Source organism: Pseudoliparis swirei, chromosome 20 (assembly GCF_029220125.1).
Source record: "Pseudoliparis swirei isolate HS2019 ecotype Mariana Trench chromosome 20, NWPU_hadal_v1, whole genome shotgun sequence".
Taxonomy (NCBI): Eukaryota; Metazoa; Chordata; class Actinopteri; order Perciformes; family Liparidae; genus Pseudoliparis; species Pseudoliparis swirei.
The window spans coordinates 28,435,148-28,454,088 of record NC_079407.1 but is presented as its reverse complement, the minus strand read 5'-3'; the positions used below and the strand labels follow the sequence as shown (position 1 = coordinate 28,454,088).

The 18,941-nt window shown below is 39.8% G+C and overlaps 1 long non-coding RNA gene across 1 annotated transcript in view; it reads right to left on the bottom strand.

Moving 5' to 3' along the window:
* LOC130211387 (uncharacterized) overlaps positions 1 to 1,130 on the bottom strand; it is an 87,753-nt gene extending 86,623 nt beyond the window's left edge. Inside the window, exons 1-2 of the long non-coding RNA XR_008835023.1 lie at positions 1,041 to 1,130; positions 85 to 151 (exon numbers count right to left, since the gene is read on the bottom strand). This is a non-coding gene — a long non-coding RNA (uncharacterized LOC130211387). The remainder of the gene's footprint in view (positions 1 to 84; positions 152 to 1,040) is intronic.
* Between the last annotated feature and the right edge of the window lie 17,811 nt (positions 1,131 to 18,941).

Here is an 18,941-nt window from a genome sequence, read left to right as displayed (position 1 = left end):
AGAGAGGAGGAGGAGGGGAGAGGAGGAAGAGAGGAGGAAGAGAGGAGGAGGAGGGGAGAGGAGGAAGAGAGGAGGAGGTCCTACCTGCAGCTGTGCGGACACCGTGGTGGAGCGTCGCTCCTCGGGGCGCAGGAACACCTGCTGACCACGTCTGCAACACAACAGCAGCCCGTGAGTGTGTGTGAGTGTGTGAGTGTGTGTGTGAGTGTGTGAGTGTGTTGCCATGTGCACATGGAGTCAGCTGTTACAGCCTGAGGGTATTTCAACAACAACAACAACAACTCATCGTCTCCCTGAATCGAGGTGTGCAGGAATGTAAAAAGGTGTGTGGGGAAAGTAAAGGGACAAGGTGTGTGTATGTGTGCGTGTGCGTGAGTGTGTGCAGGTGTGCGTGACAGTGGTGTGAGTGTGTGAGGTGTGTGTGTGTGCAGGCGTGTGTGTGTGTGTGGTGTGTGTGTGTGTGTGTGTGCGCGTGTGGTGTGTATGTGCGTGTGTGGTGTGTGTGTGTGTGGTGTGTATGTGTGTGTGTGCGTGTGTGTGTGGTGTGTGTGTGTGTGTGTGTGTGTGTGTGTGGTGTGTGTGGGTGTGTGCGTGTGTGTGCGTGTGTGTGTGTGTGTGTGTGCATGTGTGTGTGTGTGTGTGTGTGTGAGTGTGTGTGTGTGTGTGTGCGTGTGTGCGTGTGTGTGTGTGTGTGTGTGGTGTGTGTGCGTGTGTGTGTGTGTGTGCGTGTGTGTGTGTGTGTGCGTGTGTGTGTGTGTGTGTGCATGTGTGTGTGTGTGTGTGTGTGTGTGCGTGTGTGTGTGTGTGTGTGTGTGTGTGTGTGTGTGTGCGTGTGTGTGCGTGTGTGTGTGTGTGTGTGTGTGTGTGCGTGTGTGTGTGTGTGTGTGTGTGTGTGTGCGTGTGTGTGTGCGTGTGTGTGTGTGTGTGTGTGTGTGTGTGTGTGTGCGTGTGTGTGTGTGCGTGTGTGTGTGTGCGTGTGTGTGTGTGCGTGTGTGTGTGCGTGTGTGTGTGTGTGTGTGCGTGTGCGTGTGAGTCCTCACAGGTCCTTTGCTTTCTTCCTCTCCAGTGCAGTCATGTCATGTCCACCTGTCGTCCGCACACAGAGCGCTTGGAGTCACACAAACATTCACACACACACCGCCGGCAGGCTGGGACGACTGGGATGCTCACACACGGCGCGCTGCAGCGCAGAGGGAGGCTCCGCCCCCTTCTCTCTCTCTCGCTCTCTCGCTCCTCCCCTCCCTCTCTTCCCGTTAAAGGAACACTTTGACCACAGTGGATTCAACTCCATCGTGTGTTTAATCGTTTCATTATTTAATATTCATTAATAATTCTCTTTTGTATTTCACTGATTTGACTAAATAACTGTTTTTTCTTCACATCCTGATGTTCACGATGTTCAGTCCTCACACAAAAAAAGAAACATGTGAAAGAAGGAAGTTGACTTCTCTTGACCTTTGACCCTGTGTGATGACCTCTGGAGGCCATGTTGAGGTTGGAGGGAAGGTGGATGTTACACCATCAGCATCCACCCAGTGCCATGTCAGCCTCCTGTTTCTATCAGGGCAGAAATACGTGTTGTATCCCTTTAAGAAATTACCATTTTGTTGAAGTAATCGGTCCGGCTCGCACTGTTAACGCTGTTAGCATTGTTAATGCTGATAGCACTGTTAACGCTGTTAGCACTGTTAACGCTGTTAGCACGGTTAATGCTGTTAGCACTGTTAACGCTGATAGCATTGTTAATGCTGTTAGCACTGTTAACGCTGTTAGCATTGTTAATGCTGATAGCACTGTTAATGCTGTTATCACTGTTAACGCTGTTAGCAATGTTAACGCTGTTAGCATTGTTAATGCTGATAGCACTGTTAACGCTGTTAGCATTGTTAATGCTGCTAGCACTGTTAACGATGTTAGCATTGTTAATGCTGCTAGCGCTGTTAACGCTGTTAGCGCTGTTAATGCTGTTAGCATTGTTAACGCTGTTAGCATTGTTAATGCTGATAGCACTGTCAACGATGTTAGCATTGTTAACGCTGCTAGCACTGTTAACGCTGTTAGCGCTGCTAATGCTGTTAGCATTGTTAATGCTAATAGCGCTGTTAACGCTGTTAGCACTGTTAACGATGTTAGCATTGTTAATGCTGCTAGCACTGTTAACGCTGTTAGCGCTGTTAATGCTGTTAACATTGTTAACGCTGTTAGCACTGTTAATGCTGTTAGCATTGTTAACGCTGTTAGCACTGTTAACGATGTTAGCATTGTTAATGCTGCTAGCACTGTTAACGCTGTTAGCGCTGTTAATGCTGTTAGCATTGTTAACGCTGTTAGCATTGTTAACGCTGTTAGCACTGTTAATGCTGCTAGCACTGTTAACGCTGTTAGCACTGTTAACGTTGTTAGTATTGTTAATGCTGTTAGCACTGTTAACGCCGTTAGCACTGTTAACGCTGTTAGCATTGTTAACGCCGCTAGCACTGTTAACGCTGTTAGCATTATTAACGCTGTTAGCACTGTTAAGGCTGTTAGCATTGTTAACGCTGATAGCACTGTTAGCACTGTTAGCATTGTTAATGCTGATAGCACTGTAAACGCTGTTAGCATTGTTAATGCTAATAGCACTGTTAACGCTGTTAGCACTGTTAACGATGTTAGCATTGTTAATGCTGCTAGCACTGTTAACGCTGTTAGCGATGTTAATGCTGTTAGCATTGTTAACGCTGTTAGCATTGTTAATGCTGTTAGCACTGTCAACGATGTTAGCATTGTTAACGCTGCTAGCACTGTTAACGCTGTTAGCGCTGTTAATGCTGTTAGCATTGTTAATGCTAATAGCACTGTTAACGATGTTAGCATTGTTAATGCTGCTAGCACTGTTAACGCTGTTAGCGCTGTTAATGCTGTTAGCATTGTTAACGCTGTTAGCATTGTTAACGCTGTTAGCACTGTTAATGCTGCTAGCACTGTTAACGCTGTTAGCACTGTTAACATTGTGAGTATTGTTAATGCTGTTAGCACTGTTAACGCTGTTAGCATTGTTAATGCTGCTAGCACTGTTAACGCTGTTAGCACTGTTAATGCCGCTAGCACTGTTAATGCTGTTAGCATTGTTAATGCTGTTAGCACTGTTAACGCTGCTATCACTGTTAACACTGTTAGCATTATTAACGCTGTTAGCACTGTTACGGCTGTTAGCATTGTTAACGCTGTTAGCATTGTTAACGCTGTTAGCACTGTTAACGCTGTTAGCATTGTTAATGCTGCTAGCACTGTTAACGCTGTTAGCATTGTTAACGCTGTTAGCACTGTTAGCATTGTTAATGCTGCTAGCACTGTTAATGTTGTTAGCACTGTTAATGCTGCTATCACTGTTAATGCTGTTAGCACTGTTAATTCTGCTAGCACTGTTAATTAGGGATGGGTATCGTTTGGGTTTTTTCCGATACCGGTGCTAAACCGGTACTTTTAAAACGATACCGGTGCTAAACGGTGCCTGAACCGATACTTCTTCTTTTTTTCACGCACAATGAGGACATTAAAAACCTCTTGGGCCATATTCCCTGTAGAAGCCGTTATCATGGAGCACCGACACACAACGGATATCAGACTGTTAACAGACACAATGTTCTCCATGATATGATGTGATATGTATTGTCATGTGCAGCCTTTATAGGGTTAACCTGTCACTGTGTTGATGGGCAAAGAGAACAACCAATCAGAGGGACTGAAGATGACACGTGACAAATAAAGTTTAGCTTCCGACAGCGAGAGTTACACTGAAACAAAGTGACGCCCCCGGTCTTTATTCCTCCGTCATTATATTCCCGGTAACACCGGGTATACAGCCGGGACCGCTGGACACCAACACACCTGCTAGCAGACTGCGCTAGCTACGAGCTAGCTTAAGCATGGTTGTAACTGCCATGAATGTTATTTATGTCATTTGTAGTAAGTTTGGTTGAATATATTATTTGTACAACTCGTTTATTGAATGTTGGTTTGTTTTTGTTTTGCATTTGGTGGGAACTATTTGCGTGTCCTGTGTTGCGCTGGGACGCATTTGATTGGAACAATCTCAGGTGAACATGTGGTTGAAGCTAGAAGTGCAAGTAAGTGAAGAATACATGTTTAAAGTGGACCCATTCCCTCGTGGTTTATGTGCAGCCAGTGAGGTACGTTTATGTTTTATGTTAATGTTTTCGTCGCATATATTTGTCAACTGTATTTTACGTAATGTCAACGTCAACCTTGTTAAATGTATTTTGTACAGATCGACGGTGGATTGAAGGTGGATGGCGAAGTGCGCCCGCATCCAATAAACATCTGTCAGTAATGAAAAAGAACAACGGTGGCGTCTAATTCCTGGAGGGAGTGATAAATGGTTATAATGGCTAATTTATTATTTCTTGGGCTACTTTTATGAATGCAAGACTTGCAATCAACGTTCCGGTACTAATCTGAGTTCAGGCTGCTCGTCATCATCGGTCTCCCCGTGTTCAGGGGACCGGTGACGACTCCCCGTCGCGTCCAGCCTGACGCTGGTGTGCTCCACACGGCCTCAGTCACACACGGCCACGCCTCCTCTGTCAGTTACATATGAGAGGCTGTAACCTCATACCTGCAAACTTGTCACCTTTCGGTGAAATTCACCGTTTTGAACTCAAAATAGGTCATCCACGTGAATCGTGGAGATCCGAAGAGTTTTTGTTTTGGGGGTCACCTGGCCCGCTGCCGTTGAGATTGCAGTGAGACGCGGAGAAAAGTGTGAAGTGGTGCTCTTCACAATAAAACATCTTTGATGGGGCGTGTCGCGTCTCGGCCAATCAGCGTTCAGATGTCCACAGCGTTTGGGGGTTCAGGTTAGCTTGAATGTTAGCCGCTACATCTGCTGCTGTCACGCTGCACGGTGTAGCGATGCTAACAAAGTACCGCACGTTAAACACGATGTGATTTAGCATATTTTTAGTATCGATACTTCATTAAGAGAGCGATCAGAGCGCACGCGCTGCTCCGTGGCGAGCTGTCTGCGCACACTGCGCTGCGCAGCTCACAGCCAGAGAAGAGGCGGAGCTTAGAGACTTCGGCTTAACAAATCAAAAGATGCCAGAAGTGAAATGTTTCAGTCTGTAAAGTTGTGTAACTCTCCAGCTGCTCATCCTGATGAACTGTGGACCATCTGGTCAGAGACTAACGGCCTCATAGTGATCATCAATGCTATGATGGAACCATGTAGTTTCATTCATATCTGGCTGTATTAATACTCATATTACTGTCATTTGTTAAGTGTTGAAAAAGTTGGTAAAAAGTGAACCATACAGATGTTTTATTTATTACTATTATAGATAAATATACCAGTCTCGTATTTATGGTACCATATTGTTTTTATGGTATTGTATTGAATTCTGGTATCGGGTATCATGATATTTATGGCAGGTATGTAATATGTATAGAAGTTATAATATGAGTATCGTGACAAACAGGTAGAGACAGAACAGATTCAGGGAGAAGTCCATGAGGACTGTTCAGGCAACAAAAAAGGAAGTTGGTTCATGAATGACTTTAACCATATTATATATAATGACAATGTATATTTGTTATTACTATCATTATAGGGCTGAGTCAGAGCGGAGGACCTTTTGTTCTTAAACTGTTTATTATCATTGTTTAGATTTGTGGTCAGAACAATAAAATGACTGTAGTTGTGATTCTAAAAGCTTTGAGGCTTCAAACAACGTGGATGTGGTGTGGTGACAAACAAAACAAAATCACCTGCACCCCCCCCCCCCCCTTGTCACCTTTTTCACCCCTCGTGAGTTTGCAGGTATGTAACCTGCTGACAGGGCGGAGTCACCTGAGAAGTTCACAACAATAGTTTTTTTCAATTTCAATCGGCTCAGGCACCGGAAAGAAGCACCGAAATGTGCGTTGCATTTCGGTCCGGGTAATACCGGTTGTATTGGAACCGGTACCATATTGGCACCGGGTTTCGGTACCCAACCCTACTGTTAACGCTGTTAAACCACTCAAAATCTGGTCTTTTTGTCTTCTATATATATATATAGTAATATATATACGTATATATATTACTATATATAAATACATGTATATATAGTAATATATATACGTATATATATATTACTATATATAAATACATGTATATATAGTAATATATATACGTATATATATATTACTATATATAAATAAATGTATATATAGTAATATATATATATATATATATTACTATATATATAAATACATATATATAGTAATATATATACGTATATATATATTACACTATATATCGTAATATTTATATATATATTACTATATATATAGTAATATATATTTATATATAAAGTAATATATATTTATATATAATTATATATATAGTAATATATATATATTGTAATATATACTTATATATATAGTAATATATATATATTGTAATATATATACTCTATACAAAGTAATATATTTATATATTTATATATAAAGTAATATATATTTATATATAATTATATATATAGTAATATATATAAAGTAATATAAATATATATTGTAATATATACTTATATATATAGTAATATATATATACTGTATATAAAGTAATATATTTATATATATAGTAATATATATTTATATATATAGTAATATATATTAATATATATATATATATTGTAGTATATAACAGACTGGGCTCGTTCCAAAGCTTCAGTGAAGCTGTGATATGAAATTTTAATGTATGAATGAATTAATGTTGAATCAAGAGGTAAATAAAGTTCACAGAGCAGTCGGAGGGGATGGAGTCGTCTCCCAGTTAACCCCTCGCTGCCTGTTTGTAAACAAGGTCAAAGGTCAAAGGTCATCCGAGTCCAGCAGAGCCTCAGACTGTATAGAACGGGTTGCATAACAGCAGCAGGACACACACACACTCACACACACTCACACACAGACACACTCACACAGACACACACACACTCACACACAGACACACTCACACAGACACACACACACACACATCCTCAGGAAAACACAGGAGAGTTCAAAGCAAATTGTCCTCATAGACCGTCTCTCCATCGACTGTGGACTCTATGATCTACCTTTCAGCACACACACACATGCACCCCCCCCCCCACACACACACACACATGGACCCCCACACACACACAATCACTCAGGGCATCACTGCTGGGTAATTGAGCTGACTGCCGTATCCTGAGGTTGTGATTAAAACAGGCCGTGTGTTCAGCTCAAATGCAATCAACACACAAAGCCACCGCGTGACCACTCAATGCTCAGCTGCTAAAACACACGCACACGCACACGCGCACGCACGCACACACACACACACACACACACGCAGACTGCATGAAAAACTACAGTGCAGAACAACATCATTAGAGAGCCGTGTACCTGGAATCTGATCAGGATACGGCCAGAAACCTTGGTCTGTGTGTGTGTGTGTGTGTGAGTGTGTGTGTGTGTGTGAGTGTGTGTGTGAGTGTGTCAGTGTGTGTGTGTGAGTGTGTCAGTGTGTGTGTGAGTGTGTGAGTGTGTGTGTGCGTGAGTGTGTGTGAGTGTGTGTGTGTGTGCGTGTGAACAAAGAGTATGTTGTATATGTTGTAGGCTGCAATGTAGTTTTATGTATGAGATGCTCATAAAATACTTTGATTGAAAGTGCATATGTAGTAAATCTCTTTTTGTGTGAGTGTGTGTATGTGAGTGTGTGTGTGTGTATGTGAGTGTGTGTGTGTATGTGAGTGTGTGTATGTGAGTGTGTGTATGTGAGTGAGTGTATGTATGTGTGTGTATGTATATGTGTGTGTGAGTGAGTGAGTGAGTGTATGTATGTGTGTGTATGTATATGTGTGTGTGAGTGTATGTGTGTGTGTATGTGTGTGTGTGTATGTGAGTGTGTGTGTGTGTGTATGTGAGTGTGTGTATGTGAGTGTGTGTGTGTATGTGTATGTGTGTGTGTGTATGTGTGTGTGTGTATGTGTGTGTGTATGTGAGTGTGTGTGTGTGAGTGTGTGTATGTGAGTGTGTGTGTGAGTGTGTCAGTGTGTGTGAGTGTGTGTATGTGAGTGTGTGTGTGAGTGTGTCAGTGTGTGTGAGTGTGTGTATGTGAGTGTGTGTATGTGAGTGTGTGTGTGTCCTGACCCCCATAAAGCAGCAGAGTGATTGAAAGGTGAAGGTGCACTCAGGGGAATCGGGCTAATTTGCATAATGGCAGTTTTATTAACACCCACACACACATATACACACTCTCACACACACACACACACACACTGACACACATACACACACACACTGACACACACTGACACACACTTACACACTCTCACACACACACACACACTGACACACACACACTCACACACACACAGACACACTCACACACACACACAGACACACTCACTCACTCACACACACAGACACACTCACTCACACACACACACACTCACTCACTCACACACAGACACACTCACTCACACACACACTCACAGACACACTCACAGACACACTCACACTCACAGACACACTCACACAGACACTCACACACAGACACACACACACACACACACACTGAGGGTCATTTGAACAAAATGCTGGCCATGAAATGCATTATTAATACGTCTATTTGAATTATACGAGCTGCTCACTTAACAATACAATGTTACACAGGTTTAAATACATATTCGTTATTCTCCATTAAATATCTCTTAAATTTATATCGCTAATAACTCAATTAGCATACAGACTAAGCGTGTTTATATATTATTATACAGTTTTATAGAAGTATTACAAGCTGGTCGTTGTTTCATAATCACACATTGAGAGCGTCATATTCAAATTGAGTTGTTGTGAGACAGAACACACCATATTTATATATATAAATATATATACATTATATATAATATAAATCATAAATATATATATATTATATAAATATATATACATTATATATAATATAAATCATAAATATATATATATATTAGGGCTGTCAGCGTTAACGCGTTAATCTATGCGATTAATTTGGCCGCGTTAACGCACTAAAATATTTTAACGCAATTAACGCAACTTTGTTTACTTCCGGTGTTCGTTGAAGTTTTTACACTCAAACCGAGTGTCAAACCGCGGCAGTACGGTTTAACACTGTTTCCGTTTTTAAAACAATTATTTCTCCTTGAAAATAAGGAGCATAAATGAGTTTAACTCGTGGATGAATCAGTCGGGTTTCCTCCTGCTCTCCTTCCTCCGTCTCCCCCTCTGATACACAGAGGAACGGAGGGGCGACGTGTCGGGGGACGCGGCGCGGAAAGAACTCGTCACACGAAACCTTCACCGTGATTGGTCAATCCGTTTGTCTGTCAACATTTTGGGGAAAAAACAACCAATGAACACTCAGTAAATCACAAAGGACCTCCTACCTCGCAGGTGAGGCTCATTAGCAGCCTGTCAGTCAGAGAGCAGAGAACACGGCACCAGGACAATGAGCCTCATTGAATAGAGCTGAGATTGTTCTGGAATGTTTGATGTATAACACGTGGGTATGTGTCACATGCAAACGCCTTTAAAAGGTGAATTTACTTTTTTTTGTAAAATGTATAAAATGCCCCCAGCCTCCAGAGGGTGAACAGGACATATGTGAATGTCAGTCAGTTATCAAGGCCACTGGTTCTGCTGTTCAGTGGTAAAGATGACAGGACCAATGGGGTCTCAATATACTTCTTTTTTTTACTAATCTGGATGTTTCACTGAAGAAACAATTTATCATCCACAATATTAAATACCTCGCTGACACTTTATATGTAGGAGCCTCTTTGAAAACACAGCTCTGTGTGAAGTTTTGTCTTTAAAAAGAAGGAAAAAACTTTTAATCGCGATTAATGAATTTCAAAATGTGCGATTAATTAGTTTTTTTTTAATCGATTGACAGCCCTAATATATATATATTATATAAATATATATATAAATATATATACATTATATATAATATAAATCATATATATATATATATATTATATAAATATATATTATATATATACAAATTATATAAATATACATAAATATATATATATTATGCATAAATATATATATACATATATATATACATATATCATTGTGATGTTATATATGTGTAGAGGAGCTGTTATCTACCCGTGTGTGTGTATGCACTGGGGCCCAGTGGGCGTGGGGCAGCACCACGAGGTTGCTGGTGTGATTCCCGTGAGCCGCTGTGAGTGTTGTCCACATGGCGAGTGGCTCAGAGGAAGGCCCGTGTGTCTTTATTGTTGCTCACAATTAATTTCCTTAACCTTCCTCCTGTGTTAGCTTTCTGTTACCATCTCTTATGTTAGCGGGTCGGTGCCGACCCGTGTCTTAAATCAGCTGTAAAATACACCAACAACAATGATCTATCATCCAATTTGTTTCTCATCTCTTGGTTACCTTGTTAGGCTTCCTTATCCATGAAAATATTGGTTTTAATATTTTTGGTGTGGGCTTCTGGGCCTTTTCTTTGTCAGTATATCATATTTCAATGAAAAAAATGGTAAAATGAACCTCAAGAGAATCATTTAAATAAATAAAGGGTTGTTGTGTTACTTGACTATTACTGAGGGGTATTAGAACACATCTCTGAAATAAATTTGTTATATTTATTTTTTTATTTTAATATTATTAACGATAGTAACATTTATGGTGTTAGGGTCAATTTCGACCCATATATATTTACTTCAAGAAAAAGGCTAAAAAGTATTTTTTTCAGCAATAGAACTTCAATACAAACACAAAATAAAAAGCAGAACAAGTCATAACACGAAATATAGATTTGCAAGGTCAAACAAACAACCAATCAAGCAAATCAAACCAATAGAAATCAATTACTAGTTCCAAAACAAACAAAAAAACTCAATCAGAGTAAAAGTCTCTGTGTGCAAGAACTTGCATGTGTATGTGTGTGTTTAGATGCATGTGTGGCAAAAAGTGACACTTTTATTGTGTTCTTTGCAGAGATATTTCTTGCAGTTGAAGCACAATACGTGTGTCTTGCTTGGGCAGACCTCACACCTCTTTCTTTTAGAATCAGGTGGCCTGAGTCATAGCTGGTAAGGAAATTGTCACAAGTGATATTGTGACCCTGCAGTCCAGTAGTCATATCGAGGACCACACGTTTTCCTTGGTTTTTCTCAGGGATGCCACTCGCAGCTTTGCCTGTGTAAATCTGTAGATTCTGTAGAGAACAATGCAAAATGAGAATCCCCTAAAGCTCCCATCATTGGGGGAGGAGCTGGCTGAAACTGTGTTGGCTGACAGTGCACTTATGATTTCAGTTTTGGCTCTAATTATTGCTTTATAATCTTATTTTTATAACCGGGTCGAAACCGACCCTAACAACACAAAGGTCATAATTTCAACCAGAGCATTTTATAATTTAGTGAAACAAAATGTTTTTGTTTTATTTTGTTGAAATAGAGGTTCCTGACAAAGTCAAAAAGCCTTGATGAAAATAAACAAATGTATGTGGTTCTTTTTTGCATTTAAAACCTAAAACGGGTCGGTGCCGACCCTTACACAAGAGGAAGGTTCCTTAAACAACACGAGCAGTAAAACAACAGCAGGAAGGCGGCGGCGACACGGCGGCTCCACAAGCCGCCGCCTGAGAGCCGGCAGCTTGTGGAGCTTCAACTCCACATGTGGACATGTGGACATGTTGACATGTGGACATGTGGACATGATGACATGTAGACATGTGGACATGTGGACATGTAGACATGTGGACATGATGACATGTAGACATGTAGACATGTTGACATGTGGACATGTGGACATGTAGACATGTTGACATGTGGACATGTAGACATGTGGACATGTGGACATGATGACATGTAGACATGTTGACATGTGGACATGTGGACATGATGACATGTAGACATGTGGACATGTGGACATGTAGACATGTAGACATGTGGACATGTGGACATGTTGACATGTGGACATGTAGACATGTGGACATGTGACATGTAGACATGTGGACATGTGGACATGATGACATGTAGACATGTTGACATGTGGACATGTGGACATGTGGACATGTGACATGATGACATGTAGACATGTGGACATGTGGACATGTAGACATGACATGTAGACATGTGACATGTGACATGTGACATGTGGACATGAACATGTGACATGATGACATGTAGACATGTGACATGTGGACATGTGACATGTGACATGATGACATGTGACATGTAGACATGTAGACATGTGCATGATGACATGTGGACATGTGACATGTGGACATGTTGACATGTCGACATGATGACATGTGGACATGTGGACATGTTGACATGTAGACATGTGGACATGTGACATGTGGACATGTGACATGTGACATGTGACATGTGGACATGTGACATGTAGACATGTTGACGTGACATGTAGACATGTTGACATGTGACATGTGGACATGATGACATGTGGACATGTGGACATGTTGACATGTGACATGATGACATGTAGACATGTGGACATGTGACATGACATGTGGACATGTTGACATGGACATGTGACATGTGGACATGTTGACATGTGGACATGTGACATGTGGACATGTAGACATGTGACATGTGACATGTGACATGTAGACATGTGACATGTGGACATGTGACATGGACATGTGACATGTGGACATGTTGACATGTGACATGTGACATGTAGACATGTGGACTTGTGGACATGTGGACATGTGGACATGTGGACATGTGGACATGTGGACATGTGGACATGTGGACATGTGACATGTGGACATGTGGACATGTGGACATGTGGACATGTGGACATGTGGACATGTGGACATGTGGACATGTGGACTTGTGGACATGTGGACTTGTGGACATGTGGACATGTGGACATGTGGACTTGTGGACTTGTGGACATGTGGACATGTGGACATGTGGACATGTGGACATGTGGACATGTGGACATGTGGACATGTAGACATGTGGACATGTGGACATGTAGACATGTGACATGTGGACATGTTGACATGTGGACATGTTGATATGTTGACATGCGGACATGATGACATGTAGACATGTGACATGTGATGTGGACATGTGACATGTTGACATGTGACATGTAGACATGTGGACATGTGGACATGTTGGACATGTAGACATGTGAACATGTGGACATGTAGACATGTGGACATGTGACATGTGACATGTGGACATGTTGACATGTAGACATGTGGACATGTAGACATGTGGACATGCAGACATGTAGACATGTGGACATGTGGACTTGTGGACATGTGGACTTGTGGACATGTGACATGTGGACATGTGGACCTGTGGACATGTGGACATGTGACATGTTGACATGTGACATGTAGACATGTGACATGTTGACATGTGACATGTGGACATGGACATGTGGACATGTTGACATGTGACATGACATGTTGACATGTGGACATGTGACATGTGACATGTAGACATGTGACATGTAGACATGTGACATGTGGACATGTAGACATGTGACATGTGACATGTTGACATGTGGACATGTGGACATGTTGACATGTGACATGTGACATGTGGCCATGTGACATGTGACCTGTGGCCATGTGACCATGTAGACATGTGACATGTGGACATGTGACATGTTGACATGTGGACATGTTGACATGACATGTGACATGTAGACATGTGACATGTGGACATGTAGACATGTGGACATGTTGACATGTGGACACGTAGACATGTAGACATGTTGACATGTGGACATGTGACATGTGGACATGTGACATGTTGACATGTGGACATGTGAGACATGTGGACATGTAGACATGTGGACATGTTGATATGTGGACATGTGGACATGTTGACATGTGGACATGTGGACATGTAGACATGTGGACATGTTGACATGTGACATGTGTGACATGTTGACATGTGACATGTGGACATGTTGACATGTGGACATGTTGGACATGTAGACATGTGACATGTGACATGTGACATGTAGACATGTGACATGTGACATGTAGACATGTGACATGACATGTGACTTGTGGACATGTTGACATGTGGACATGTGGACATGTGGACATGTGGACATGTGGACATGTGGACATGTGGACATGTGGACATGTTGGCATGTAGACATGTAGACATGTAGACATGTGGACATGTTGACATGTGGACATGTGGACATGTGGACATGTGGACATGTTGACATGTGGACATGTTGACATGTGGACATGTTGACATGTGGACATGTAGACATGTGGACATGTGGACATGTTGGCATGTAGACATGTGGACATGTGGACATGTGACATGTGGACATGTTGACATGTGGACATGTTGACATGTGGACATGTTGACATGTGGACATGTTGGCATGTGGACATGTTGACATGTAGACATGTTGACATGTGGACATGTGGACATGTTGACATGTGGACATGTGGACATGTAGACATGTAGACATGATGACATGTTGACATGTGGACATGTTGGCATGTGGACATGTTGACATGTGGACATGTGGACATGTGGACATGTGGATATGTAGACATGTAGACATGATGACATGTGGACATGTTGACATGTGGACATGTTGACATGTAGACATGTGGACATGTGGACATGTTGACATGTAGACATGTTGACATGTAGACATGTGGACATGTTGACATGTAGACATGTGGACATGTTGACATGTGGACATGTTGACATGTAGACATGTGGACATGTTGACATGTGGACATGTTGACATGTAGACATGTGGACATGTTGACATGATGACATGTGGACATGTTGACATGTGGACATGTTGACATGTGGACATGTTGACATGTGGACATGTAGACATGTAGACATGTTGACATGTGGACATGTTGACATGTGGACATGTTGACATGTGGACATGTTGACATGTGGACATGTTGACATGTGGACATGTTGACATGTTGACATGTAGACATGTGGACATGATGACATGATGACATGTTGACATGTGGACATGATGACATGTTGACATGTTGACATGTGGACATGTGGACATGATGACATGTTGACATGTGGACATGATGACATGTTGACATGTTGACCCTCCAACTGAACCTGCAGCCTGAGAACACAGCAACAGATTGATGAAGACCTGGAGGATGAGCTGCGATGAAGGGTTAAACAACACCTGCACTGAGTCTGTTTACAAGTGTTCATAGTGTTTACAAGTGTTCAAAGTGTTCAAAGTGTTTACAAGTGTTCATAGTGTTTACAAGTGTTCATAGTGTTTACAAGTGTTCATAGTGTTTACAAGTGTTCAAAGTGTTTACAAGTGTTCATAGTGTTTACAAGTGTTCAAAGTGTTCAAAGTGTTTACAAGTGTTCATAGTGTTTACAAGTGTTCATAGTGTTTACAAGTGTTCATAGTGTTTACAAGTGTTCAAAGTGTTCATAGTGTTTACAAGTGTTCATAGTGTTTACAAGTGTTCATAGTGTTTACAAGTGTTCAAAGTGTTTACAAGTGTTCATAGTGTTTACAAGTGTTCATAGTGTTTACAAGTGTTCAAAGTGTTTACAAGTGTTCATAGTGTTTACAAGTGTTCAAAGTGTTTACAAGTGTTCATAGTGTTTACAAGTGTTCATAGTGTTTACAAGTGTTCAAAGTGTTTACAAGTGTTCATAGTGTTTACAAGTGTTCAAAGTGTTTACAAGTGTTCATAGTGTTTACAAGTGTTCATAGTGTTTACAAGTGTTCAAAGTGTTTACAAGTGTTCATAGTGTTTACAAGTGTTCAAAGTGTTTACAAGTGTTCATAGTGTTTACAAGTGTTCAAAGTGTTTACAAGTGTTCATAGTGTTTACAAGTGTTCAAAGTGTTTACAAGTGTTCATAGTGTTTACAAGTGTTCAAAGTGTTTACAAGTGTTCAAAGTGTTCATAGTGTTTACAAGTGTTCATAGTGTTTACAAGTGTTCAAAGTGTTTACAAGTGTTCATAGTGTTTACAAGTGTTCATAGTGTTTACAAGTGTTCATAGTGTTTACAAGTGTTCATAGTGTTTACAAGTGTTCATAGTGTTTACAAGTGTTCATAGTGTTTACAAGTGTTCAAAGTGTTTACAAGTGTTCATAGTGTTTACAAGTGTTCATAGTGTTTACAAGTGTTCAAAGTGTTTACAAGTGTTCATAGTGTTTACAAGTGTTCATAGTGTTTACAAGTGTTCAGGGTGTTTACAAGTGTTCATAGTGTTTACAAGTGTTCAAAGTGTTTACAAGTGTTCATAGTGTTTACAAGTGTTCATAGTGTTTACAAGTGTTCATAGTGTTTACAAGTGTTCAAAGTGTTTACAAGTGTTCAAAGTGTTCATAGTGTTTACAAGTGTTCATAGTGTTTACAAGTGTTCAGTGTTTACAAGTGTTCATAGTGTTTACAAGTGTTCAAAGTGTTTACAAGTGTTCATAGTGTTTACAAGTGTTCATAGTGTTTACAAGTGTTCATAGTGTTTACAAGTGTTCAAAGTGTTTACAAGTGTTCATAGTGTTTACAAGTGTTCATAGTGTTTACAAGTGTTCATAGTGTTTACAAGTGTTCATAGTGTTTACAAGTGTTCATAGTGTTTACAAGTGTTCATAGTGTTTACAAGTGTTCATAGTGTTTACAAGTGTTCAAAGTGTTTACAAGTGTTCATAGTGTTTACAAGTGTTCATAGTGTTTACAAGTGTTCATAGTGTTTACAAGTGTTCATAGTGTTTACAAGTGTTCAAAGTGTTTACAAGTGTTCATAGTGTTTACAAGTGTTCATAGTGTTTACAAGTGTTCAAAGTGTTTACAAGTGTTCATAGTGTTTACAAGTGTTCAAAGTGTTTACAAGTGTTCATAGTGTTTACAAGTGTTCATAGTGTTTACAAGTGTTCAAAGTGTTTACAAGTGTTCATAGTGTTTACAAGTGTTCAAAGTGTTTACAAGTGTTCAAAGTGTTTACAAGTGTTCATAGTGTTTACAAGTGTTCATAGTGTTTACAAGTGTTCAAAGTGTTTACAAGTGTTCATAGTGTTTACAAGTGTTCATAGTGTTTACAAGTGTTCATAGTGTTTACAAGTGTTCATAGTGTTTACAAGTGTTCAAAGTGTTTACAAGTGTTCATAGTGTTTACAAGTGTTCAAAGTGTTTACAAGTGTTCATAGTGTTTACAAGTGTTCAAAGTGTTTACAAGTGTTCATAGTGTTTACAAGTGTTCATAGTGTTTACAAGTGTTCATAGTGTTTACAAGTGTTCATAGTGTTTACAAGTGTTCAAAGTGTTTACAAGTGTTCAAAGTGTTCATAGTGTTTACAAGTGTTCATAGTGTTTACAAGTGTTCATAGTGTTTACAAGTGTTCATAGTGTTTACAAGTGTTCAAAGTGTTTACAAGTGTTCATAGTGTTTACAAGTGTTTACAAGTGTTCATAGTGTTTACAAGTGTTCATAGTGTTTACAAGTGTTCAAAGTGTTTACAAGTGTTCATAGTGTTTACAAGTGTTCAAAGTGTTTACAAGTGTTCAAAGTGTTTACAAGTGTTCATAGTGTTTACAAGTGTTCATAGTGTTTACAAGTGTTCATAGTGTTTACAAGTGTTCAAAGTGTTTACAAGTGTTCATAGTGTTTACAAGTGTTCAAAGTGTTTACAAGTGTTCATAGTGTTTACAAGTGTTCATAGTGTTTACAAGTGTTCATAGTGTTTACAAGTGTTCATAGTGTTTACAAGTGTTCATAGTGTTTACAAGTGTTCAAAGTGTTTACAAGTGTTCATAGTGTTTACAAGTGTTCAAAGTGTTTACAAGTGTTCATAGTGTTTACAAGTGTTCAAAGTGTTTACAAGTGTTCATAGTGTTTACAAGTGTTCATAGTGTTTACAAGTGTTCAAAGTGTTTACAAGTGTTCAAAGTGTTTACAAGTGTTCATAGTGTTTACAAGTGTTCAAAGTGTTTACAAGTGTTCATAGTGTTTACAAGTGTTCAAAGTGTTTACAAGTGTTCATAGTGTTTACAAGTGTTCAAAGTGTTTACAAGTGTTCATAGTGTTTACAAGTGTTCAAAGTGTTTACAAGTGTTCATAGTGTTTACAAGTGTTCATAGTGTTTACAAGTGTTCATAGTGTTTACAAGTGTTCAAAGTGTTTACAAGTGTTCATAGTGTTTACAAGTGTTCATAGTGTTTACAAGTGTTCAAAGTGTTTACAAGTGTTCATAGTGTTTACAAGTGTTCAAATGTGTTTACAAGTGTTCAAAGTGTTTACAAGTGTTCATAGTGTTTACAAGTGTTCAAAGTGTTTACAAGTGTTCATAGTGTTTACAAGTGTTCATAGTGTTTACAAGTGTTCATAGTGTTTACAAGTGTTCATAGTGTTTACAAGTGTTCATAGTGTTTACAAGTGTTCATAGTGTTTACAAGTGTTCATAGTGTTTACAAGTGTTCATAGTGTTTACAAGTGTTCATAGTGTTTACAAGTGTTCATAGTGTTTACAAGTGTTCATAGTGTTTACAAGTGTTCATAGTGTTTACAAGTGTTCATAGTGTTTACAAGTGTTCATAGTGTTTACAAGTGTTCAAAGTGTTTACAAGTGTTCAAAGTGTTTACAAGTGTTCATAGTGTTTACAAGTGTTCATAGTGTTTACAAGTGTTCATAGTGTTTACAAGTGTTCAAAGTGTTTACAAGTGTTCATAGTGTTTACAAGTGTTCAAAGTGTTTACAAGTGTTCATAGTGTTTACAAGTGTTCAAAGTGTTTACAAGTGTTCATAGTGTTTACAAGTGTTCAAAGTGTTTACAAGTGTTCATAGTGTTTACAAGTGTTCAAAGTGTTTACAAGTGTTCAAAGTGTTCATAGTGTTTACAAGTGTTCATAGTGTTTACAAGTGTTCAAAGTGTTTACAAGTG